Source organism: Eschrichtius robustus, chromosome 6, assembly GCF_028021215.1.
Source record: "Eschrichtius robustus isolate mEscRob2 chromosome 6, mEscRob2.pri, whole genome shotgun sequence".
NCBI lineage: Eukaryota > Metazoa > Chordata > Mammalia > Artiodactyla > Eschrichtiidae > Eschrichtius > Eschrichtius robustus.
In genome coordinates, this window is record NC_090829.1 from 34293382 (window position 1) to 34321074 (window position 27693).

Sequence of the window (27693 nt, forward strand, 5' to 3'; positions counted from 1 at the left end):
ATCTTCCCCTGCCCTCCCTCTCCAAAGGATGTGAATTTCAAGTTTAAAAGGAGATTACGAATTTCAAAAGGCATTTTTACTACAACATTTCTAAGTATTAGGGATAAGAGAAAGATCTTAGGCACTTCTACAGAAGGGGTTTTTTGTTTGTTTGTTTGTTTTAAAGAGATCACCTATATTAAGTATAAGAACAGCATCAGATTTCTTAATGGCAAATCTGAAAGTTAGAAGGAAATGGAACAATACTTTCAAAACTCTGAAGGAAACATTTCCAATACAGAATTCTACATCTAGGCAAAAGATCAAATTAAGAGTAGAATTAAGGCACTCCCAGACATGCCATGCCTCAAATTCATCTTCCTTTTTAGGAAGCAGCTATAGGACATATCAAAATGCAGGAGTAAATTAAGAGAAAGACATGATATTCAGGAAACAGGAGACCTGACAGAAGAGAGGGATGAAGGAATTATTCAGATATAAAATTGTTTAATGCATAAAACTGGTACCAGATCTTGTTATTATGCCCAGACCTTATAGGTATGTTTTCACAAATAATTATCACCTTTGAAAAACCTTTAACAGTGTTATCCTGATTTGCCTTTTCAGATAGGGCAAATTCCCATAGATATCCAGAAAGAATTTTTAAGAGGGTCAGATTTTTAAGAGCTTTATTAAGAAAATCCATATACCATATAACTCACCCATTTAAATGTTAGTTCATTGGTTTTAGTATACAACCAGAGTTGTGCAACCATCACTACAAACTAATTTTAGAATATTTTGTTCACCTTCAGTATGAAACCCCGTTCTCAATAGCAGTTAGGAGTGGCAGACTTTTTGCAGTTTCATTTCTTCCCTTAAAAAAAGAAAGTTTAAAGATTGCTTGGTTGTTTACATACAGCAGCCTAATGTACTTTTTTGGGGATAGACCGATTCTCCTCTGGTGCCTGAAGGAATCTTCTATATGTTTGTTCGTAATAAGGGTTTGTGGATGATCAGTTGGTGCTAATGATGGGCATTAACGTACCTGTATTTGCCTGGCACTCAAAGTGGTTCATATACATTAACTCATTTATTCATGTGACAACCCTATGAGGTAAGTACTGTCATTACCTCCATTTTACAGGTGGAGAAGTTGAGGCATGAGGTTAAGTGCCTAAGAAATACTAGTTTTTATTATTTTACTAGCCCAGTGATTTGGTATAGTCTTTAACTACTGGACTGCAAAGTCCTTTTCTTCAGTTCCTTCTAAAAGTGGGTATTCAAGAACTTCTACAAATACTGTTTCTGCTACTGGATAATGAAACTCAGTGTCCACTTGCATTCCTTTGACTATGCAACTTTGTAGAGTCAAGTTGGTGTCTAATTTCCATCTATACTTACTTTATATATATATTTCAGATATATTCCAAATATATATTTCAGATATATTTCCAACGTTTTGTGTGTTTCAAGTTCCAAACGAGTGACCTTCAATTTACCAAAGAAATAGTGTTTTCACTAGTTGTAAAGTCCTCTGGTGAGTCCACAGACACTCGAAATGTACCTAAAAGTATAACTTTGTAACCACGGCTTGTAAATCCATTATGATTTAAGGGTATTGAGCACCCTATAGACCAAGGTCCACCTGTGGGGAGATTCTGAATTTCAACAGAAGCCCCCTCTGCGGGACTCTGCTACCTCCTGCTCCTTCTGAAGGGGAAGGAAGTTGCAAATGGTATGTTTCTGCACGTGAGGGAAACCGAGCCCACCTCTTTTGACTCAATGTCTAGAGTTAGAGTGGAAAAGGGACTCAAAGGTGGGGAGTAGGTTGAATGCTGCTTATGATTCCAGCATCAGGACTGTGAGATTCAGGTGGCAGTAGGATGTGTGTATGCATGTTTGGAGAGGGGGCATGGGAAGGGTCCAGGCCGTATGCAGACTTAAATGGTTCTCTCTTTCTCCTTGAAGATAGATTTTATATGTAAATGTAGAGTATAACTAGGGAAAACACAAGGGGAATTTCTCTAAAACACAAATTGTTTTTTGTATAATGCCTCTCAATTTTATTTAGTGTACCAAAGCACTTCTGGAATGGTGGAACTAAAATTTGTGAATGAGAAGTACCTAAACATTAAGAAGAAAGTTTAAAGACAGCTTTATAAGAGACAGCATATGTCAGTGACTAACAGCATAGACTTTGGGGCCAGCCTGCCTAGGTTCAAATCCTAGCTCTGCTACTTTGAAATACCTGTATGTGTATACCGATACTTTGTTTTACACGTGTACAAATTTAAATCATCTTGCAATAAAAATGTTTATAGTAATAAAAGAAAATGTTGATAACATGTACTTTAATTCCCTTTTGAGCCAAAGAATCACTTGAGAGCTAAACAGATAAATGAATTAATCCCCAACCGGAAAAAAGGGTAAATGCCATGAAATCTCCTACGCAATACCATTAAATTCCTATTTAATCACTCCAGGCCCAGTATTAGGTGAACCTTATATGTACATACATGCATGTGTGTGCACGCAACTTCAAATCATTCCATTTCAATCAGTAGAATACAGATACTAAATACGAATCTGCATTGTATTAATATTATGGTTATGTTGTACATGCCTTATTTTCTAATTTTGGAGGGTAAGTGTTCTCTTACTTTCCCAACCCCTACAGGACATAGGACAGCCTGCTAATATTTTCTGAATTAAATGTACAAAATAATAGAGCTCAACTGAAGGAGAAACAGACTAATTACTGAAGAGGTGATGGATTTGTCTTAAAGTAGAAGTTTGCATTTGAGCTGATCAATCCTAGAAAGATGGGAAGGACATTGAGAAGTGGAGAAATGAGAAAGCACACTGCAGGGAAAGGAAGCAGTGTGGGCCAACATACACCAGAAAGTAGAACCTGTCAGGGGAAGATTGGAAAGTTTGCTTGGCTAGACATAAAGTACAAAGGGGACATTAGGTAGAGAACAAAGGTACAACATCTGCATGTGATTAAAAACTGAAGGCTTAATTTTTTATAATGTAACAAATGTATCTAGTAAGAAATTGATGTGTGAACTTTGTGTAAGATTTAAACGCATGTGTCCACGACCATATTTAGATGGACACTGCACTCTGCCTTCATGAGAAAGCACCCTTCCTCATTAACAGCACTTGAGTAAAGAATTGCTATTTTCTTGATTATATGCAACTTTTGGTCAAAGGCCAGGATGTACGTGCCTGTCTGACAAGAGGAGATAAAGGGTAGCTCATTCTTCCAACGTGAAAGAAAAGTTGCTTTACAACTTCATGTATGCAGAGATGGCCAACATGAAGCCCCAAAGGACACTCAAGTTTTGGCACTAAAAAATATGCATATTCCTTTAAACACAGAAGAATACTTCCTTCTAAGTATGTGGGGTGCCTTAAATAGCATAAATATTAATTTAAATATTAACAGAGCCCTGCAATTTGTTGGTAATGAGGGAAACAAGATAGAATATGGTAGAACATGGTGCTAAAGGATTTTCCCAATCTCCTGAGAGAATGCCCTGAATTTATATTCATGTACAATACTGACACGTGTATAAAATCTAAAATATTGCACATGTATTAGATAACTCCAAGGATTATTCTTATAGCCCTGCTTTAAGGTCTTAAAAGGCCAACAGCCATATCATTAGAAAAACATGGTTAATTTCTTTACTGGTTATTAATTTTTCTCCTTGGTAGTGCTCTCACCTTTATCATAGTTCAAACTTTTTTCACATCAAAATTCTGGTTTGGAGGAATGAAATGTAATTTCTATTAAAACTGCCTCCAGGATATAATTTGAAGAAGAGATTATAGCATTTGGACTTAATAGACAAAAGTACATAGATTTTCTTTAAATATTCCCTATGAAGGAGAGTAGATAAAAAATGTTTGCTAACTGTTAGATCTTCCTGAAGATAACAATTTTAAACCTGAATAACTTTAATATACTAGTGTAGAGAATTCCAATTCTGTACGCAGTTAATCAGTTTTACTTTGTAATTTTATGTCTTTTTCCAATATTACGATAAGAAACGTAAGCTTCCTGTCTGAAGTCATCATAGTCAAACCCACATTTCAGGAAGTCAGTCTATTATCAGCCTTTCCAGATGTTTCTTCAACTTGTCAGAGGCTGCCTGCAACTAATTTGCTTCCTTTAAAGAAGCAGAGTCCTTTCCTCAAGTTAAGAGCACAGCATCTGCCAACATCTCATTCCTTTTTCTAAGATTGGTGAACATGTGTGTGCACTATTCTCTCACCTCCGCAAAGTGTGTCACTAGCTGCCTTGGTCAGAAGTGTCCTTCTTGCAAAAAGGAAATGTATTGTTCCTTTTAAAATATTGAAAACTCTGAAAATCCCCAAACCAACCTGGAAGTGTTTTGCAATAACTTCGTCTAACAATGTCACCGTGTAAGAGGATTTATTAGGGGTTTTTGACCTCTCATCCAATGTCCCATCTGATTTTCCTTGCACTTCCTGTAGCCAAACAAGAGGGCTACAGATGTTCAGTGTGAAATGATGTAATTACGTCTGTGATATGTTTGTCAAATTTGCCAAATACTACATGGTTTCTAGGTTGTAGAGAATGAAAAATAAAAACCACAGGCAGGAGGTGAGACTTGGGAAGTCAGCCTTCTCTGCCAGCCTTGTAACCAAGATTAGGACTCTACATGTTCAAGCACTTCTAAAATACTCTATCTACATCTTTGTCAACTGCATTATTTTTCATTTTCAACCAGTGTATCTTACTTGGGATAAGTTTTCACTTAGGTAATAGAAAGCAATTCCAGTAAATCATGGACTTAGCATCAGCAGAGCTCCATGTAAGCAAGTGAACTAAGTCCCATGCAGTCTCTACTAATTTTCTCACCCCCCACCACTGCCCCACCAAATCCTTTCCTCCAATTTCCTTTTCCTGGCTTTCATGTTCACTTTAAGTACCGAGTTAATTCTCATCCACAAAGTAACATAACTGTAGCCCTAATAGATATCTAAGCAAACTGCCATGGGAGCAAGGATGGAAGAAAAATATCTTCTTTGGTAAAAAGGGGTAATAGAGGCAAGTCCAGGAAAGCTTCAAATGGGAAGTTATGCTGGAGCTAAACTTTAAAGAGAAGTGGAGAGAGGGCATTCCAGGAGGCAGGAACACCATGAAAAGGGACAAGGGTTATGAGATTTCATGGCACACGCAGACAACAGGCAGAAGTCTTTTTTAAAAGAAGACCATGGTATATATCAGGAAGGGAGATGGAACAGCAAGGGACTCGGTCGTCAAGGGCTTTGGAATGATATATTGAAGAGTTTGGACTTAGGCTATAAGCAAAGGGGAGCCACTGATTACTTGGGAGGAGAAAAGCAACATGATTAGACCTGTGCTATAGAACGCAAGCCCCGCTTACAGTGTAGGGAGTGAAATGGATGGTAGCTAGGCTGAAGGAAAGAGGAAAGTCAAAAACGTTGGAAGACAATAGAAAGATGACGACTAAAACTAGAGTAGGACTAGTGGGAATGGAGGGCAAGGAAACTATTTTGAGACATTTTAGGACATGCTTTATTAGCACACTGGGTCAAATGATCAGAGAAAAAATATTTACCTCATCCCTGTCACCTATTAAAATCTTATGGATCAGTAAGCATGGAAGTAAGGGCTCCATGGAAACACTTTTTTTGGTGGGAGGGGGGCAGGAGAGGGACACTGGGGAGAGATGGGAAGCAGGCACAGAAATCTGTCTGTTCATCTGTTTTCCCTACCAAGAACCCCTTCATTCTCACCTCTGTTTAAAGCTCTCAGTATGTCATAGTGCTGACTTTCAGGAAATGCTCAGAGAAGAAAGGATGGTTGGGGTGGGGAGGATGGACAGGATGAGCCTTGGAACAACAGAACTGTGCTCTGGGGACAGACGATGGAGGCCAAGAGGCGTCTCCACCACATACCAGCTGCATGACCCTGGACAAGCCACTTAATATCACAGAACTTCAGCAGCAGCATCTGCAACAGGAAGATAATAACACCTGCCCTGCCTGCCTACTGGAGACAAGAAGGGAAACGTAAGGAGCCAATGTGTATGAGAATTCTTTGCAGAATTGTTATATGAATGTAAAAGATTACAATTAAAGGATCACAAGTGTTAATATAACGGGCATTTCACTGTTATGGAGATGAGAGACAGTGTCTTTACTCCAAAAGATATTTCATAAAGACATTCATACCCGCAAACACAGGCATGATTCACTGGAGGCATGATGAGCAGGGCTAAATCCAACCACTTAATTTAAGCTTGCTATATGAGATGTCAACAGGCCATAGTGGAAGAACAGAAAATCTAGATCCATTATATAATGAGCTCACTCGCTAATGATATAGTTAGACTGGGCATTCCTTAAGGACTCAGCACCATTATAAGACCTAAGTTCCCACTTTTCTCATCAGTGAGATGGAAAAACATTTCTCACAATAACTATGTAAACTAAAATGCTTGATATAAAAGTAGGGTTCTATAACAATTAGTTTCTATTCCCTGCATTTATTCATCTCTTACATTTAGCAAATAAGTAGCATATGTTGTGTGTGTCAGGCACCATTCCAGGATTTGATACAAAAGAAAAGAAGAATGACAAGGTCCCTAGTACAGCTGCGGAAACAAACAAGTGAACAAGAAAACAGACTGTGACAAGCTCTATGAAGGAAACAAAAGCATGCTGTGGCAGAATCAGTGATGGTGGGGTGTGGGGTGTAGATGGGAAAGCAACTTTAAAGTGAGAATCAGGGAAGGTCTTTCTGAGAATATGACATTAAGCTGGGATTTGAAGAGTGTGAAGGAGCCACCTGTAAAGAAACACAACAGCAAGTTAGCATTCCAGGCAGAAGAAACAGCAAGTGGAAAGGACCTGCAGCAGCAAAGAGCTTGGAACATGAGAGGCACTGGAAGAAGAGAGGGAGAGTGGTCCAGATGAAGTGGGAGGGAGGTGGAGGCCAGATCACAGGGCATCACTGTGAGAGTTCGGACTTCATTCCAAGTGCAACGGGAAGACACCAAAAGGTCTTAGAGAACTGACATAATCTGAATTATAGCACCTAACACTGTGGCTTATGTATAAGAAGCACTGAAGAATGGAATATCATATTTGAGTTCTATGTATTTTACATTCGAGATGCCTTTTAACTTAAAGATATGGCAATAAAGAAATATTACCTACCATGTTTAAATAGAAAAGCATTCAAAGCTTTAAATATTAATTATGAGATCAACCTAAAGACTAGTGATTCCTGGGTATGATGTATTAAACTATTTTTATCAGTCAGGTATAAATCTTCTAAAGAAATTTCTAGACTACTTAACAGTCTAGCATAAAATCAGGCTCAAAAGAAATCTTTGCTGTCACAGTGTGGTTTTTACCCCTTTCTCTAAGGTCTATTTTCCTTCCTCAAAAGTATGAAAAAATATGGAGTCAATAAGAGCAATTAATAATTCATAAAGCAGGCATTAAAGTTTTCAAAACTTAGGTCTTAATATCCCCCAAATATGAATGTATTCAACAAAAGTTTAATTAAATGAAAGAAAAGCTTACATTATTATTTGTTTGTAAATAGATTAACATCGTAGAAAGTGATTACAGAAGCAATTAAAAAGAAAAACTGTATTGATAAAAAAAAAAGTGTGAAAAAAAATGATGAAGAGGGGGTTATTCTTCCAGTGACCTGCTACCACTATACCAACCAACAGCAAGAAGTACTTTTCTTTGCTAACCCAATGTAGTTAAAGCCACTTACAGAAAAGAATGTATGTCCTACTTTTCTCCCTCTCACACGGATTCATTTTTTCATGATGTTTGGTACTTATCTTCAGGTTCAGCTCCTCTGATTCCCAGTCCTATGACAAGCTTTTGTTTGGCTAGTAGAAACCTTTCTCTGTGTTTCTGTGTGGCAACCTACTGCTTGGCTGGATTCCTCCTCATCCATTCCTATTCTTTCATTTGTTTCTATTTCCTTTCTTTTTCTCCCCTGGAGAGTCAAAGAATATAACATTTCAGATGAAATTGTATTAGGACAAAGTTTTCACATTCTACAATAGTTCTTCCTGTGGTTTTAACTGAGTGTTTCAGGATATATGTTCAGCAGTGGGCCATGACTTTTTATTTTAGAAGCCCATGAGAAGAAATGTCCACTGTTTATAAGGCAAGTTCTCTAGCACTGGGCTCATGGAACAGTGGTAAAATAATCACTCAGTGAACAGGAGGCTCAGGTGGACTGGATCTCTCCTCATTTTCATCCCCAACTGTTCCCAGAGGTTAAAGGGGCCACATAAAGATGCAAAAAGTGACTAGAACAGAAGAGATAGGGCAAGAGATTCTTCCTTTTGAATGGACATGGTGGAAACCAATTAACAGGAAGAATTTCATATGAGGAATAATTAAGAAAAATAACAGTTATAGCTCAAAAGTGAAATCACCTAGCAACTTCGCTGGAACTTAGGGCCAGGTAAATGCCATTTAAACCAACAACTGTTTTCCAGTTAATAAAACATATGTTTTATACATTTATATAGATGTATAGAACATTTGCTAATCTTTCATTATGTTGTATTTTCTTTACGTGTTTGAAGAGCAAGTGTCCTCACTAATTAACAATGCCCAACACATAACTGTGTTCCCCATCCAGTCACTGCTCTGTGGTAACGATGAGTACATCTGCTCAGTGTGAATGGCCTGGGAACTCTGATCATACCATCCTTCCTACTTCTCCACCCGTCCAGCCTTGGGAAGGCGCAGATCTTACTGAGCCCTGTTATTACTCAGGCCATTACCCAGTTTTGATCACTGATGTTTAAAGTGGGTGAGGAGACACAGCATATCCTTGTTAGAGTTCAACAATTTCTGAAACATAGCCCCAACTTCTTGTCATTTGAAGTTTAAAAGTTACTAATGCCATCTTAACCTTGTTCTCTAGCTCCCTAGTCACCACCACCACTCATCCACTCGGCGACATCTCTTAACCCAGTCCTCTCTAAAATCCTCTGCTGTCTGTAAAGGTTACATGTCAAATAAGCAACACTCATCTCCAGTCTTGCCATTACTAGCAATAAAACTTTTTTTCATTTATTTTCATTTTTATTACTTAGAGCCTATTTACTTCTAAAAAGTAAGACGTGGTGACTTACGGAAAAATCAAGTAAAATAAAACCAAAGACCAATAAGGCAAAGGAAGCACGTATATCATTTGAGAAATGAAAATGAAAGGCAATCATATTCTAAATCTGGACAAATGACAGCTACTACAAGTCAGCACACAACTTAACTCCGAGTTTCCTGACAGGCGAGCAAAGTATAAGGCATGCTCATCACTCTACACCTGGATTATTTCAGTAATTTCCTAGCTGGTCTTCCTGCTCACTCTCGTTTAAACCATACTGCATACCTTGATCATAAAAAAAAAAAAACCCTCAAGATTAATCATTTTAGTCCCTTGCTTACCTCTCACTTTTAAATACAATCACATGCAAAGAATGAATAAAATGATGTCAAACAAAGGCAATAATAGACCCGTGTCTGCAGAATCCATGCAGATTGTCTCTCCCCTTGTCCATCCCAACACGTAAGTCTCCCTCTTGTATTCGCTGGTCCTGTCCCTATCTGGGAGACACAACTCCCTCCCAGTCTGACACCCCTTGTTCATACATGAGCATGGTATAGCTGTGGGCCTGGCTTGAGCCCCAGCTGTGTTCCCCACCAAAAGTTTAGAGAAGCCTGAGAATATCTGGGTCAACCTACCAGAAGTCTATGGACGGACTACTACATAGTCCCTGAATAAAGAGAGGATCAGACACAACACACTTGACGGAGTAAGGCAGTCCTAGCACTGAGGAAGAAGAAAAGATGAATAAAACATCAACTTTATCAAAAAGATTTTTCTTCACATCCAGCTCCCTCCTCTGTTCTACTTACCCCTGGCTGGACTCATGACTAAGCCCTGGGAGGTAGAAGATGTGAGTAGGGTATAAAACCATGATTAGAAATTGATAACTTTTTTTTTTTTACTCTATAACACATCAGGGCAACACATAGGTGATACAGGCAATGTGACTATAATGATTATAATGACAGATGGCCAGAAGCTTGAGTGCCCTGAGCCCCATCCAGAGGGAGCAGTGACAGCCCACCTACAACATGTCTCCTTAATGCTCTGTGGGAGGGGTGGTATACAGCAGTCCAGGGAGGGCCCAAAAGGAATGAGTGGTGGTCCTATTCTAGGGACGGGGTGGGAGGTATGGGAAAAGAGAAACAGAACAAACATGGATGCCACATGGTAACTGATTTGACTCGCTTGTGAGTTCAGGTAGAACATTCTTGTGATTCCCTGAAACACTCTGTGGGATATTCAGGGGTTTATGGCCCAGTATTAATAAGAGTTCACAGGTAGGTAACAGTGATATGTATCCTCCAGCATATGTAATTAAGACTACAGAATACCTAGGCCAATGCCAAACTGGCTTCTCCTTCGTGGATCAGGGCTTACATCTTCTCAGTTGGGCTTGCCTGTGCCACCCAAACACCTGTCACACTGCTCCCTATAACAAAGCTCCATCCAGTTAGGCCAGAGCCTCCCATCCATGCAGCACTCAGCCCCATCTGTGCATTTTCTTGTGCTCTTCCCACAGCCAAGTCTTCACTTGCCTACTGACGTCAAGACTATGCTTCCAAATATCAGCTTAGATTTCACTAACCGTTTCCCTGTGTTTGCATTCTCAGCATCATTATCAGGCATGTATCTCAGGGTTGCTTCAGAGTTGTTGGTTGTATATGTATATTCAGCTTAATCATTTTAATTTAGGCTTCAAGAAACACAAAAGTTAAATGCCATCTTCAATTAATCAATAAGGATTTACCTAACTACTTGCTCAGAAATGTTCTCGATATGCATGCAGAAGAAAAGACACTTCGCCATTCTAAAGAGTTTGCTAGGGCAGCACTTTATGAACAATATGAGACAGTAAGTAATTGAATGGGGGAGATCATTAAGGGCAGGGATAGTCAGAAATGGTTTCAAAACAACAATGAGATTTGAGCTGGGTCTCTTACAAAGCTACAATCCAATGGTGGGCCAGGGCTGCAGTCATCTCTAGGTTTTGCTGGAAAAGGATCTGCTGCCAGGCTCACTTGCATGGCTATCAGCAGGGCTCAGGTCCTCACTGGCTACTGGCCAGAGATAATGAGAGGCCCACTTGAGGAGAAATTTAAGGCCACTCACAAACGGTGGTTGGCTTCCCTCAAATGGAAGAAATAACAAAGACTGTGGCTTCTGTCTTGGGTGTTCTAACAGTCTCAGAAATGGCATTCATTTACTTTTTAAGCATATGCTATTCCTAAGAAACCAGTCAAATTCAGCCCACACTCAAAGAAAAGAGATTATAGATTACACAGTGTCATAAACAAGAGAAGATGAGAATTATTGGAAGCTCTCCGAGGCTGCCTACTACAGAGGACTTGATAAGTGGTCAGGAATCGCTAAAGGTGCTTCTTGAGGGATGGGCGGGAGCCAGATCATGAGACCTTACATGCCATGCTAAAGAGTCTGGAATTTATGCAAGTGATTATGAAACCATCAATACAATAATTGCATGATAAAGTCATACATTAAAAAGATTTTTCTGAATGTTTATGAATGTTTGAGGTGTATCCACGGTATTTTGTTACAGTGATACTAGAAGTAGGAAAGCTAAGTAAAAAAGCCAAGGGATGAGTTCTTCCGTGGTAAATTTTTGTTTTTTTTAATTCAACAAATACTTTGCTCCTTTCAAGGATTTTTTTGAACATAAATAATTTCCACATGGTGTTTTTAAAGCATATTTAAATAAACAATTCTATTCAATGGTTACAAGGTATCCTGCATGTATGAAAAGGTGTATTTGGAAAGGGGTTTAAAAACAGCAGAAAGTGTCCAGATCAAAGATAAAGACAGACTGAGAAACTTACTATATATTAAAGGAGACTGAGGCGACATGATGACTAAATGCAACATAGCATCTTGGATTTGATCCTGGGACAGATCAGATATTAGTAGAAAAACTGACAAAACCAAACAAAATATGGAGTTTAGTTAATAGCATTGTACCTGTGTTAATTTCCTAGTTTTAATAAATGTATCATGGTTGATATTACAGGAAGCTGAGTGAAGCATACAAAGAATATTTTTGCAACTCTTTTGTAAATCTAAATTTCAAAGTATAAAAGACAGCAGGAAAATAACATTTAGATACATAAGTGACAATTCCAGAAGAAATTTGGATGTGACTGCTGTTAGAAATCACTGGTCTCATTATATTGAGGAAAACAACTTAAAAAAAAAAAAGAAAAATCAAGCTCTGTGGGTGGTAGATGGTGGAAATGCTGCCAGACTCCAAGCTGGGGTATCTCAGGGAGGAAACAGAGCTCACCATATTCTCAGGAGGGTTTCATGCTGATAAAAATAAATTAAGATTTTCTCCAAAGGGCCTTTTCCTAAGTTCTGTATTAATCTGATAGAATTTTTTGTTACTTTGTTCAAGAATCTATAGTTCATATTTAAAGAGAAAGCACAGCCTCATTACATAACAAACTAAGTGTACACACTGGAACACGAGCTTGTATTTTTCACCTGAAATGTATAAGCAGGTAGAAAGAGAAATGTATGTTCTTTTGAGTACAAACATCTCTTTGCAGACCTCTGTTTTTGCTTTTCATATGGCATGGTTTGGTCCATATGTCCAAAATAACTCCTCCACTCACCTATCTACAAATTGAATGGCGATTTTAACTGGGTTTTCTGAAAGAAACAATTCCAGCTCATTATCAGTATAGCAGGGTGAATCTGGCACATAGGGTTTTCTCAGTCTATGCTGTTTGATTTGTTTTAGCTGTAGAAATGCTTTCCCAGGAATAGGGCTAGATCGTGAGTAAGGCACAGGAAGGAGGAATTATTTTAGATTTAAAAAAAAAAAAAAATCAGCAACCCTCAATTTATCTGCTTTTAATTTCTGATCTGCAAGCAAATCTTGAAGTATGAATATCTATGCTGTAATCCCTGGCCTATTGAGTAAGGCTGCTTGCAGTGGTGCTACTGTTTCTAGCTCTTTTTTCTCCTCCAGAGGCTAACACAATAAATTATCAAGACAAGTAAATACTTAATACAGCAGAAACTTTAAGAGGCAATGTGTCCACATTTATAGATAGGTACTTATTCAATGTTTTAAAAATCTATGCTCATTTACTATACATAGGATATCAATTAGCCAGCAAAATTTAACCGAGTGCCTACTCTATGCTTAGCATTGCAAAAGCTCAGTGGGGATAAGTATTAGTATGAATCTCAAAATGACTGCTATGGAGTCAACTGTTGGATCCCTAATCCCCAATATGATAGTATTTGGAGATGGGGCCTTAGGGACAGAATTAGGTTTAGATGAATTCTTAAGGGTGGGGCCCCACGATGCGATTAGTGTCCTCATAAGGGATATCAGAGAGCTTGCTTTCTCTCTCACTCACTCCTTGCCATGTAAGGACACAGAGAGAAGGTTGCCAACTGAAAGCCAGGAAGAGAGCCCTCACCCAGGGACTCAATTGGACAATACTTTTATCTTGGACTCCCCAGCCACTTGAACTATGAAAAATAAAGTTTCTATTATTTAAGGCACCTAGTCTATAGTAGTTTGTTATAGCAGAATGAGCTAATACAATGACAGTATAAGAAAACAGAGCAGGATACCAAGTCAGTCCTAAATTGTGAGGTTTAACAAGCTTTGGTCAAAACAAACAAACGAAAAAACAGTGAAATGAGGGTAACCAGGGAATGGTTTTTGGAGGGTTTGGGACTGGACCTGATCTTTGCAGGTCTTTCCAATCTTTCAGCTGGACTCACTGGGGTCTTCAACCTATAGGCTTGGTCTCTGCCCAAATCCATCCTGACCAAGACTAGGCCTCACCAGCCAGCAGGGCCACATGAGATTTGCTGCTTTTAGAACCTGTATCTCCCAGAGGGGCCTTAGTCCTTGGTGCCCACCAGGTTGCTGCCTGGCCATATTCCTTTGTCCAGCTGGTCAGTCCTTATGCTTAGGCCTTTGCTTGAGTTACTTTCCCTTAGACTTGGTTTCCTCATTGAGATGGGTATGCTGAGCTCCCACCAAAGATAGGAGAAATTAGATGAGTGAAAGAGGACGAGAATACAGGACTTTGGTAAATATGGAAGGAGAGGAATGAAGACATACATTTGGAAATGAGTATGATGTTGTTATAAAATAAACTTAACCCTCCCAAACATATACACCCTGACTGGTAAGACTAGATGAGCTAGGCTAGGGAATAATGGAAAATAAAACCAAGGGGGCCAAATTATATGGAAGTTGGTGAGACTGTATGATAATTATGTGTCAACTTGTCTGGGTTAAGAGATGCTTAGATAGCTGATAAACAGTATATCTGAATGTCTTGGGAAGACATTAGCATCTGAATCAGCAAACTGAGTAAAAACAATCACCCTCACCAATAAGAGTGGGCATCATCCAATCTGTTCAGGACCTGAACAGAACAAAAAGGCTGAGGAAAGGTGAATTCTCTCTCTGCTGGAGCAGAGACATCCAGATTCTCCTTCGCTCAGACATCAGCGCTCCTAGTTTTCAGGAGGTTCTGACTCAAGCGGGACTTACACCACCGCTTTCCTGGTTCTCCAGCTTGCAAAGGGCAGATCATGGGACGTCTTGGCCTCCATAACTGTGTAAGCCAATTCCCACACTAATTTTCCTCTTATCTATCCTATTGGTTCTGGTTTTCTGAAACTCTATGTCTAATGCTGACAGAAGCAAGCAGAGGAAAGGTAACAGTAACGGAACAAATCTTGTTTTTGCACTCCATCATCAAAACTGCATGCAAGAAATGCATGCAAACTTTAGCATGCATCAGAATTTGGATGTGGGATTTCTGACTCAGCTGGGTGAAAGGAGGCATGGAGTGGGCAAACCAAGAATTCATGCTTCTAAGAAGTTCTCAGGTGATGCTAAAGCAGCTGGTTCAAGGATCACAATTTGAGAAATGCTAGTCTAAGGACAGAACTCTTCCTTACTTTTACATGAGAAAAATCTGTGTTAACAAGTATGTCTAATTGCCTCTTATTACTCAGAGTTTAACAGACCACTATCTGCCATCTGTACCATTAGCAGCCCTCTCCCTAAAAAAATAAAAATAATCTTTATCATTAAAATGCAATGTTGCCCAAAGATAAGTCAAAGAGTGAGAAACATGAAACATTCTTTCCATCTGATTATTTTAATACACTAGACATGTCATATGATAAAACAGTCAACATAAGAAAATTATTTTAATTCAAATGCCTTGCCTCATATAATCCTGACTTCAATTAGAATTAAGAATGGGTTTTGCATACAGATCAAAGAGGTAAGATGTTAACAGTAATTCTATAATATTTTTATATATTGGGTAACCCAACAGTTTAAAGAGGTCATTAACATCAAACTTATGTTCATTTAAAATATAGCACAAAAAAAATAAAATTAAAAAAATAAAAAAATAAAAAATAAAATAAAATGTAGCACAAGCAAACTTGGGAGACACTGTGTAGTCAGGCTGCATATGTACGGTCTTCAGAGGCCTGGAGATTGCAAAATGAAATATTTGTTCCATCCTCTGAAGTTTCTGCATAAACTTCAGAACATTATACTGCTAGGGTGTGGCAAATTCAAGTTTTACTTTTTGGAAAATTCTGGAATTCCCCCCACCCCAAGTATTTTCAATACACAGTTGGTTGAATCCTTGGATGTGGAACCCAAGGGTATGGAGAGCAAACTGTACTAATACTGTTGAGAATCCCTGGCTTAAAACAATAGAGTGTGAAGAGTACTACGAAATGAGCCTTCTAAAAAAGAAGGGATCTGGCAAGATTTGAATCACTTTTCTGCTTCCTTACTAATCAATCCACATTTTCATTGAATTTCAAATATATTCCAGTTCGTCCAAGAATATTTCATTGAAATACCCCTAACAGCAGAGAGGGACATTATTAAATTCTTCGAAGAGTAATATTTTCTCTTTTCTTCCACCCCATCAGAGACCACTCTGGCCAAAAGATAAAAAATAGACACACTAATGAGCCAATCCCATCTCTCCGGAATCTGCTCATTGTAGTTTTCCAAGCTTGTCTCATGTAACTCTCCTTAATGCACCTTCCATTTCATCAGGTTAAGTTATCCAGTGCCCTCTCCTCATTCCTTTAGCCTCTCAATCTCTCTGGCACTGCGAGCTTGGAAAAGTTACCTAGATTCATCAATTACCCTCCTCCTTCTCACTCTTTATTCCACTGCTAATAGGCTTCTACTCCCTTTCCTTTTTTAAAAAATGTTTCTCCTAATGCCAACCAGGACACTCTGATTTCCAAATCCAGTAGCAACTTATCAGTATTCTTTGAAGTATACCAGCATACTCTTTGAAGTACAGCAACTTCAAACATTTTGCTATATGCCATAATAGATTTGGCTCCTCCTTTTACCTGTTTAACTTACTCCCTCATTTACATTAACACTGAACTTTCTTTGCTCCAAGTCTGATATGTCTGTCTTTCCTGCCCCTCTTTCATTTTTCCCTAAAAGTAGGCATTTCCTAAAGTTCTACTCTTAGGTTTTCTTTCTTTCCTAGTTTTCCAGCCATCCACAGGAGAATCCAGGCCCCAAATCCATGTTTCCAGACCTAACACTGTCTCCATTACCTCACATTTATTTTGGTAAAACATATAGGGTTGACTCTGACTCTGGTTGTCCATACACAAATTTCCTTCAGACTTCATTACTGAAGTTTATACACACTGTTGGTGTGAGTGTAAATTAGTACAGCCCCTTTGGAAAATGTTTGTCAGCATTCTAAAAACCTGAACATATACCTCTCTTACAGCTCAGGAATCTACTTCTAGAAATATTCCCCATAGAAGTATATGTATATGTGCACCAAGAGACATGTACAAGAATATTTACAGCAACACTAGTCATTATAGCAACAAACTGGAAACAACCCAAAAGTCTATCAGTAGAAGAGATAAATAAGTTTGTAGTATATTCTTCCCATGAAATACTATGTAGTATTGAAAAAGAAATACTACATGCATCAACCTGGTTGCATCTCAGACAAAATGTTGAGCAAAAGTAAATAAACGATATCATCCAGTATGATTTTATATAAAGATCCCAAACAAATCAAATCTCTGCTGAAATAAGTCATAATAGCAATTACCTTAAGGGGGTGATGTGTGATACTTCTGGGGTGCTGATAGCGTTCCACATCTTAATCTGATTGGCGGCTACACAGGTGTGTCCATTTCATAAAATAGTATACCAGCTATATAAATATACAGTTTGTTTACCCTTTATGTATGTGTTATATTTTAATTAAAACACAAAAAATTTCTGGAGCCCATCTTCAGATATTTCAAACATCCAAATGTGTCCCCATGCTCTCTTGTAACCAGCAGAACCATAACTTTCTAACAATTCTGTGAAGTCCTCTTGTCATTATTCAAGAGATTTGTCCTTCTAGAAGAATAAACCCTTAGACACATAATCATCACATGATTATCAACCTCACTATATAACTTTATAAAAGTCATAACTATTCATATTCAAGATGAATTCAAGAAAAGTCCAAAAGAAATCTGCAATATTAAAGCTATCCACCATGTCATTTTCAACACATGCCATTTACATTTTTCATATTCTTCATAAGGAAGTTTGAAAATCATATTCTAAGACACAGAAATACTTTTATGCCTTTTCTAAAAACTACTCTTGACCCTTTTTGCTTTTCAGTGTGATTGAATTTAAATGTGAGTTTCTAATTTCTTCATAGACATCCACTTAATATTAGAAGCTAAAAAGCTAGATTGACTTTTTCTTTAATATGTATGAAATTAACATGATAATTGCACTTAAATATATTTGCTTGTATAACTTATAGTGAGAACCTTCTTTTTTGCCGATTGACTTTCTCCCATATATAGGGATAAAGTGAAAACAAAGGTCAGTTCCAGAGAAAGCCTATCAAATAAAAGTTCAACTTACTCTTGAATTACGATCTTACATAAATTAAATTCATATAGTAAGATTTTTTTTTTAATCTGGAACTTTTTTTTATAAAGAAATGAGTTTAAACCTTTCTATGGCTTTTCAAATAAATATGATTAACTGACAAAGCTGCATCTTATTTCAGCATTTGTCATCTAGACCAGATTTCTAATATTACTCTGATTTTTCACTTTTTCTTTCAAAATCTATCATTTTTTGTGATAATTAATCATGTGCAGACTGTAGTCTCAGTCACTGTGTCAAGTCAAGAATTGGAAATTCACAGTTAATAAATCTCTGGGAAAGAAGTCAGCAAAAACAGAAGAATCATTTTGATTCCAGTGCTGGGCTACTCAGCCTAACAGGCAGCCTGTGAAGAAGATTAAGGCCCCCAAATTTTTTGAGAGTGTTTTAGTTTTTAAAAGGGAGTCAACATATTTTGGAAAAAGTCAGAACTTCTTTGGGTTTCTTCATACTTCTTTTAAAGCTTAGTTTTTGGTTTTTTTTTTTAATTTAAACACATTTGAGGTGGGAACACCATTATCTTTTTTCCCCCACCACTTAGGGCCACAAAAGGGATTAGTCGGGGCCTCCTTTAATACACTACTAGATAAGGGTTATGTGGTTTTGCAACACAACCAGAGAAGAAAAGTGACAAATAAAAACTTTGCAACAAGGAAAATACAAATCTGGACGTGACTATTTCAGTCTCTACCCAACAATCTCTCTAAATAAAAGAATATCATGGAGATAAGTGGAGAAATATCCAAGACATGCTTTTGGAGAAATTCTGCCCCTTCCTCACTTGGGATTTATTTCTACAGTCAACAAGAAAAGTAAATTTTGTCTGCAACTGATTTTCCAAAATTTCTAGTTACTGCCCAGTGTTTTTACATAAATGCCTTTACTACAACTTCAAGATGTGCTGGCAGTAAACAGTACATTATTAAAAGCATGCAAGAACAACAAAAATTAAATTCAAACCACTTACAGTTCTGTGTTCATCGCCAGTCTCTGAGGAAACAACACTTTAGAAAACCAGCCCAAGTCCTGCCTTAAGTACGCATCGCCTTCAATCAAGAGGGAAGATTCCAGAGACCACACAGCAGTTTTCAATCCTAGATGAACACTGGAATCACCTGGAGAACCTGAGAAACAGGATAACAGGATAGCCAGTGATTCACCTCCAGAATCAACTGATCTGAATTAACTGATCTGGGGAGGGGTCCCTGGCATCAAAGTGCTTTCAAAGCACCCAGGTGATTCTAATATGCAGACAGGGTTGAGAGCCACTGTTTTAAACCTAAAATTGATTCAAACTAACGTAAAAAGTCTTGGGTTCTTAATTTCTCTATCACATGTTATATTTTACTTAGGAAACAAGCTTTTAAAGATTTAGCTCACTAAAATCATGGCCACAAAAATAAAATATACTTAATTTCAGACTTTTTTGCTAAGTGCCATATTAATTGAATCAGAAAACATTCACCTGAATTCTTAGCCTGTAATGATCAGTATCAAAAGACAGACTAGACTTGCTAGAAGGGAACTGCAGCTCCTCAAAAATTTCTCAGCTAGATTTACAAATGGATGACTTTATTTGTCCTACTTTCAACATTCCTCTTTGCTAAGACCCTGCCCCCACCCCCAACTTTTATGAGCACTCAACAAAAGAAGATGGCGAAGCAATTGTGCCTGGGAAAAGGTTAACAAGTAGCTCTCTGAGGGTGGAACAGGGAAGATGGAGGAAGCACTGATTTGTAGCATTTGTTGATTTCCCTGGTGTATATATTCCCACCATGGCCGATTACAAGCTACCAACTGGCTCGCAAATTTTTGGAAAACTTAACAATCTTCTGAGCCAGTATGAGCCAGTTCCAGCACTCCACTGTGAAATTATTAACATGTTTGTGTATCAGAGTTCTGGACTGGTGAGAACTGAGATTTAGTTATATCCAGCATATTACTTGACATATCTCCCTACAGATATTGATTTCAAATTTCTGACTTACAGGGGACTTGAGGAACTTTCCCCAGATGGGGATATTTTTGAACTATGTTTTATCCGCAATTGGGGTTCAGAAACATACAGATATGTCTGTGTAACTCAGAGGGAAAAGGGTAGAGATTTTAGTGACATTAAGCGAGGAACAATCAACAGGAAAGGTTTCTATGATGAGCTGAATTCAGCAATAAACCCTAAGGGTCAGAGAGGAGTTGATATTGTTAGTCAAGTTCATAATGACAGTAGATATGGAAGGTTATTTAGATGCAGCTAATTTGTGCCAGGGGAAAGAAAAGGATAGTATCAGTAAGTTAAATGGTTTGCATCACTAAACTCAGTATCAAATATGCTGCAGGCTCTACTATGTAAGTCAGGGGAGAATCCATCCTCTTTGGTTTTGAAAGAGGTACTGTGAAAAGAGATGATTATCACAGTGGTCTCTGGAAGAGGCTAAGAATACTCAGAGGTCTTTGGTAGACACTGGAGTTCCAGAGTAAGTAGTTGGAGATTTAGAGATCTAGAGTCACCAGAATCCTGGTTTAACTGTCAATATGTTAATACTAGACATTTGGGGACATACAGGTAATTTACATTTTATCACCTTCCTCCTGCAACTGCATATCTAGGCAGAAGAGCAGTCTTAAGAGTACACTCAGAATCAGACTAAAATCCCAACTCCACCGCTTAATATCTAGGGGACCTTGTGACATTTCTCTGTGTATCAGTTTTTTCCTCTGTAAAATGGAGATAATGATGGAACCTATTTATCATAGGGTTATTACAAGAAATAAATGACATAATACATGCAAAACATTCAGCATAATGCCTGCATAAATATCCTATTGCTTTGATCGGGGGCATCGAGAAAATATAGGCAAAAGATAGTGCCATGAGGTGTACAGTATTACCCACACTTGAGGGAAAATGTATTAAAGAAATGAAATATCTTGCCCAAAATTATGCATTTAGTTAAGCTGTGATCCAGAATTTGAACCTGATTCAGCCTGATCCTGAAGCTCCTATTCTTCCCATGTAAGTTCTTTCAGTGGGAGAGCCCATAACACTGTGAACAGATTCTCCAAGATGCTTACTTATCTTAGAGGTGGTCTGGATGACAGATGTTCTACTGCTAAGTTTTTTTTTTTTTAATAAAGAAGGGTCAAAGTTGGGACAATTTTATGAGCAATAAAACAGCCCTCTTAAATTCTGATTAGAAACAAATTTCTGCAGCGGACTCCCATTCCTTTGCTCCCACGCCTCTCCTCTACAGGCACTGCATTTCTCCATCCAGGGCATAAGCAAAAGTCAAATAATGTAGCTTGAATAGCTAGCTATCTCCTATTCTGCCTGGATCAGACCTTCCTGTTCCATCACTCTTATTCACACCCTGCATGTGGCGTAGTCTCTCAGCCACCTAGCTACCTTCCTCTACTTCCGTTCCGGCTATCCTTCTTGTTATTGTTTCCCATAAGCGATAATACTCTTTCCCAAAATGTGTGTGGAACAAACAAAAGGTCCTAGATATAGTAATAAGTTCATGATGAAAGAAAGCATACATGGCCAAATAAATTTGGGAAGTTCTAGGCCGAAGTTTAGTATCAGACCCTTTAATATTCTAAGGCATACTGAATATCTTCAAGAGGGAAATATAATACACAATATTTGCAAATACAGTTTTAGAAGTGTGGAGTGCCCCTTGCCCACTCACACTATTTTCATTGACTTTCATTGTCTTCTGAGAGTGGTAGCTTCCATTCATTTGCTCTTCTCTTCACTTGCTAGTCCTGCAAAGCATATCCACCAGCCAAAATATTCCACTAATAGCTGCAACTTTAGTTCTTGTCTAATGAATTATGAAATACAACTGCCAGAATATGGTACAGAACATTCAGAACAGGTCCCTATGTGGGGCTGAACTTGTGATGTACCTTTCACTTCAACAGAAAACTCTTATGAAGCAAGAAGCAGAACTTTCAAAGTATAACTGAAATACATAGATAGCTGGTTAACTGGATAATAAACTCTTGGCATGGCCGCAATAATGAACAGCACTTTTTATTTGGATTAGAACATAAACCAATATATTGAAAATTATATAAACTGATTATGCAGAATGAAGAAATGATAACATGTGATAAAGGCTAACTGGAGAATGCCGACCTAGCCTAATATGAATCTGTTTGAAAACACAAACTGAGTCCCAATTGCATATTCGTTTTTCACTGGGCAATTTTCCAACCACTTTTTTCTCTCTCTTATCATCATTTGTTTTTTACAGACAGGCTACTTCCAGGTTAATTTTATTACACTTTGAATGGCCTAAATTTTATTCTCATGCCCTTGTATTATTGATAATCTGGGGCTGTTTCATATGTTGTCGAACCTTCTCATTTTACCTTCTGCACCACAGTTGTTCATGCTTAATTTGAATAGAAGATTTAACTTTGAGTTGTGATGTGAACGCAAGGAACTTCTTTCAGTTGAAAGTTTTCTTTCCCTCTGTTTAGAAAAGGCAAGGAGTAATGAATATATTAAGTAAATCTGTCCTCTCGATTACAGACTATCAAATAATGTTACCTAACTGTACTGATGAATAACAATGAATACTAGTTAAGTATAATTTTATGTTAATTTACTTGGGGAGAAATTAAGTTGCTAAAAATATCAAATATTTCAGAAAAGATGTGGAGGATGGTTGAATTTTCTCATTTGGGAAGTGCCAGCATTTTGCTGTTCTTTGAAAATAAATAAGCCCTGAAAAAAACGTTCTCTATAATCTTATACAAGGTATTGCCATTATTACTTATTTAAGGACCTGCTAATGGTAATGTTTGGTTAAAATGCTATGAATACCTGAGAGGAGATGGGGCCCATGCATACTAAATAATGGGTATTATAATAAAATGAACAGGCTATAAATTGACCCTACTGGTTGCATTCAATAAAGCCATAAAATAAAGCAGACACGGATTAGAGTGGTTATAATGGATAGTTTACATACTAAGCTACTGTTAACACAATGTGTTTTAAGAGTTTGCTAACGATGAGGAAGAGAAGGAGGAGGAGTAAAGGTCAGATTGAGAATGAAGGCAAAGACGGCATCCTTGCTTTATTAGACAAGGGAGGCTAGGAATCAAATAATCATGAGTTCCTGATTCAAAAAGTTCAAAGTTCATTTAAATAACCATGGTACTGTTAAAGAGTAGCAAAAACAATGGGCTAAGCCTATCTTCACAGAAAAAAAAGATTGAGGAGAAACTATACATTGAATATAAATCTATAGGTAAAGCATGTATATGCCTCTTAAGGCGATATTAAAAGATAAGGTTTTTTCTTGTTTTGATGTCATTTAAAACAATAGTTTAATTTTTCACTAATGAGAGTAAAAAGCATTTTCATTTAATTAACCTGCAATACAGTAGATAAAACTGGAACAGGGCATAACAAACTATAAGCTGAAACTGAAATGCACTAAATGCAAAATGATTACATCTAATGTTTTCGGAGATGCTCTTTAAAAAGTCTTTACTGAAACATCCTCGAGTTCTCACCTCCAATTTCTCCCCTATTTCTCCTTTACCTAGCAACAATACAACGTTAAAATCCTTTGCTGCTCTGGAACAAATATTGCCTTAATATTTGTAGTTTATCTTTATGAGCTGCAATATGGTTGTTAAAATGATTGTGCAAATGCTTTTGTTTTACTGCAGACGGAAAGGGGCAGGCATTAATCAATTGTTCAATATAACTGCAAGCCAGAATAATTACTGTGTTAGTAAGGATGGCAAAAGTCACTGAACCACTGTGGACAAAACAAAATGTGTGAGTGAGTCACTGACTGGGTAGCTCAAAATGTCAACTTCCTCAGCAAGGCTTGGCAGAAAATGAAAATAATTTGAAGGAAAAAAATATATATGTTGTGCTGAAAAGCCTTTGAAACAACAGGCTTTTCTGTGTGAATTCAGTATTAACGAAAGAAGCATCTCAGGAATGCCAACAAGAAACATAGTTACCCATGTACATTTCCGCGCTCACCCAGCATCCAAACCAACTTGCATGGATTGTAATTTAACACTTTCAATGACCACCATTCTGCTGGGGATTGGACAGATCCATGGAAAATACGTTATTAACTACTTATTCGTAATTCTGATGCTCCCTTTACTCTCCACCCACAAAACCCCAAAAGATTCACTCTAATATTCAAGTATTCTAAAAAACTAATCACTTAAAATTAAACCTATTTATTACCCCACGAAGTTCATTATATAACTGGCTGCTGACCAATACTGTTCACATAGCTTGTGTTTGTGTGCGGGTGTGGCTGTTATCATTTAATGGAAAAGCTCTTACTGTAAGAAAAGCAAGAAGAGTGTGTCTTTGCGCACTTATTCAATAATAGATGTAATTAAGGATGACGGATGTCTATTAGATTCATATTTATTTTTCATGTTTTTCACTTTTAGAAGTAAAAATATTCTTTTTATTTTCTAGATAGGAAAACTAAGATCCTACATCTTTAATTTATCAAAAGTCTTATTTGTATTTCCCATACTGCATTCTTACTTCCTAAAAGTATATTTTGAAAAACTGATTTAAAGGACCCCACAAAGACTCAGCGTTCCCTGTCCATTCCAAACGCCTCAGTTTTAAAATAATGTGGATTTTAATTTGTCTTTCTTCACTAGAAGTACTCTTCGATGTGGTAATGAAGAAAAATCACCTTTTTTAGACCTTTAAGAATTTGTTTTTTAGTGCATAATAACCCATGGCTCTCTTCCACTTTTATATTTTGCACTTGCTGTTCATTATATAAAGACACACACACACACACACACAAATAATTTGAAGGGATGGAAGTGAGGAAATCACTTTATTGTTCTGAAGTCTAATTACCTTTAACATTCCAGAAGTCCCTAGGAGTTCTATTCTTCAGAGTTGAGTGCTCTGAAGATTTACCCCCAGAAAATATGTCAGAAGGAAGGAAGGAGTGAAGGCGTGACGAGAGGAAGAGGAAAGGAGAGGATGAAAATTACAGTATTTTGAAATAAAAACCAAAGTCATTTGTTCATCCCGTTATGAAACTTGGTTAGACTACTGGGACACACATACATAAGGAAGATAGGAAACTTTAAAATCAAACTGTTAACACAATAATATTAAAGTTAAAACATGTCAAATGGAAAGTTCATGTATGCAAATAAGATGTTATTGAACATGTAACCATGCCCAGGTCCAAATTTACACGTGTTTCTATGCATTTTATATCTATCCTACAGGCAGTAGCTTAATTTCCATCTCAATTGACCATTATCACTCAGTTAATAAGGGATTCAAAACTGAATTAAGCCAGAATTATGATCATTGTTGAAGCTGGGTGATGGGTACATAAGAATTTACTATACTATTCTCTATACTTTATTCTATGTTTGAAATATTCCATAATAAATTTCCATTAAATTTAGTCTAAATCCCAAGTCCATACATTTTTTTTATTTCATACATTAATTTTCCATACTTTCTCCCTTAATTGGGGTTTGGATGGGAGATAGGACAGAGCAAGTACTAAAATTACTACCATTAAAAATGAAATATAATGATCAAAAAAGAAGTGGAAAATAGCATGGGATTTCAGAGAAATAAGAGATCACGTTGAAATGGAAGGATCAAGAAAGTTTTGAATAAGAAGTGGCATTTGGGGTGGGACTTGAAAAATGGTTGGATGCAGTTTGGGGAGGATTTGAAGAAAAGGGGGGAAAATGAGCAAAGGCAGAGAAGTGGGAAAAATTCTGCATGGGTTCAAGGCAGAGAGGTTTCCCAGTGTTGCTGGAGCATAAAGGACGAAGAGAGAAGTGTTGAAAAGTAGGGGCCACATTGTGAGACATCCTGATGAACAAGGGTGGTAGAGAGGAGGAATAAGGCATGACATAGCCAGTTATTTTTTTAAATTCTTTTTTGAAGAATAAAATAGCTCTAGAAAACTGCATAAAATGTATCAGAAGAGTTCAATGAATCATTGCAATGTGAATAATGTAACCACCACCAGATTAAAGCACATAACATTACCAGTCCCACCGCCACTGCCTGAAACCTCTCTTATGCCCCCTCCCAACCCCTACCTCTCCTACTTCTCAAACACTATTGATTACCTCTGCTTGTTTTTCTATGAAAGAAATCATACAGTATGTATTCTTTTGAATGTCTTCTTCCACTAAGCATTGTTTATCTATGTTGTTTCCTGTAGCTACAATTACTTCACTTTCACTGATGTTTCGTATTCCATTGTATGAAAATATGCAGTTTATTTAATCCATTACTGATGAACATTTGGGTTTCTCAAATTTGGGGCTGCTACAAAGAGTGCTGATATAAACATCTTAAATATAACGTTTGGTGCATATTTGCACATATTTCTGTTGGATACATACCTAGTAGTAAAACTTCTGTGTCATAAAGTATGCATATGTTCAATGTTATTAGATAATGGCAGTTTTACAAGGTAAAAAAGTAATTATACTTTGATTAGCAGTGTATTAGAATTCTCGTTCTACATCTTTACCAACATTTAATGCAGTCATTTTAAATTTTTGTTATTTTGGTGGGTTTTAGAAGTTTCTCCTTGTGCTTTTAAGGATTAATGACATTGGATATATTTTAATATCTTCATTTGTCATTGGATATCCTATTTTTGGAGGGCCTGTTTCAGACTTATGTTTGTTTGTTTGTTTTATACTGCATTGTCTGTCTTTTATTTATTGACCGTTAAGAATTCTTATATTATCGTGAAATATACTCTTTCTTGAGAATATATATTGCACATATCTCCTTCCACTCTCTTGCTTATCTCTTTATTCTTTAAATAGCATTTTTTAAAGTATAGAAATAAATGTTTACTAATTAACTACAATATTTTTCCATCATAATTAGGGTATTTTGTATACTGTTAAAGACATGATTCTTTACCCCAATGTCATGAAGATATTCTCTTTTTTTTAATTGAAGTATAGCTGACTTACAATATTATATTAGTTTCAGATGTGCAACATAGTAATTCGATATTTTTATAGATTACACTCCATACAAAGTTATCATAAACTATTGGCTATATTCCCTGTGCTGTACATTACATACCTGTAACTCATTTATTTTATACCTAGTAGTTTGTGCCTCTTAATCCCCTTAACCTATTCAGTCCTTCTCCCAACCCACTCCCCTCTGGTAACCACTAGTTTGTGCTCCATATCTGTGAATCTGTTTCCGTTTTGTCATATTTCTTCGTTTTATTTTTTAGATTCCACACATAAGTGAAACATTCAGTATTTGTCTTTTTCTGTCTGACTTATATGAAGGTATTCTCCTTATTTCTAACAGAAATATTATTTTATTTGCCTCTCATCTTTAGATCTACAACCTGCTAGGAACTGATTTTTAAAGTATGTAAACTCTCTCTCAAAAGTAAAAAGATTAAACAAATATTGAACTTGTAATGATATTCATGCCAGATCATTTAGGAAAAAGTATACTGGTGTCTGCAATTTACTTTCAATGCACCAAAAATGATGGGTTAATGAAAAGTAGAAGTACAGGTAGTAA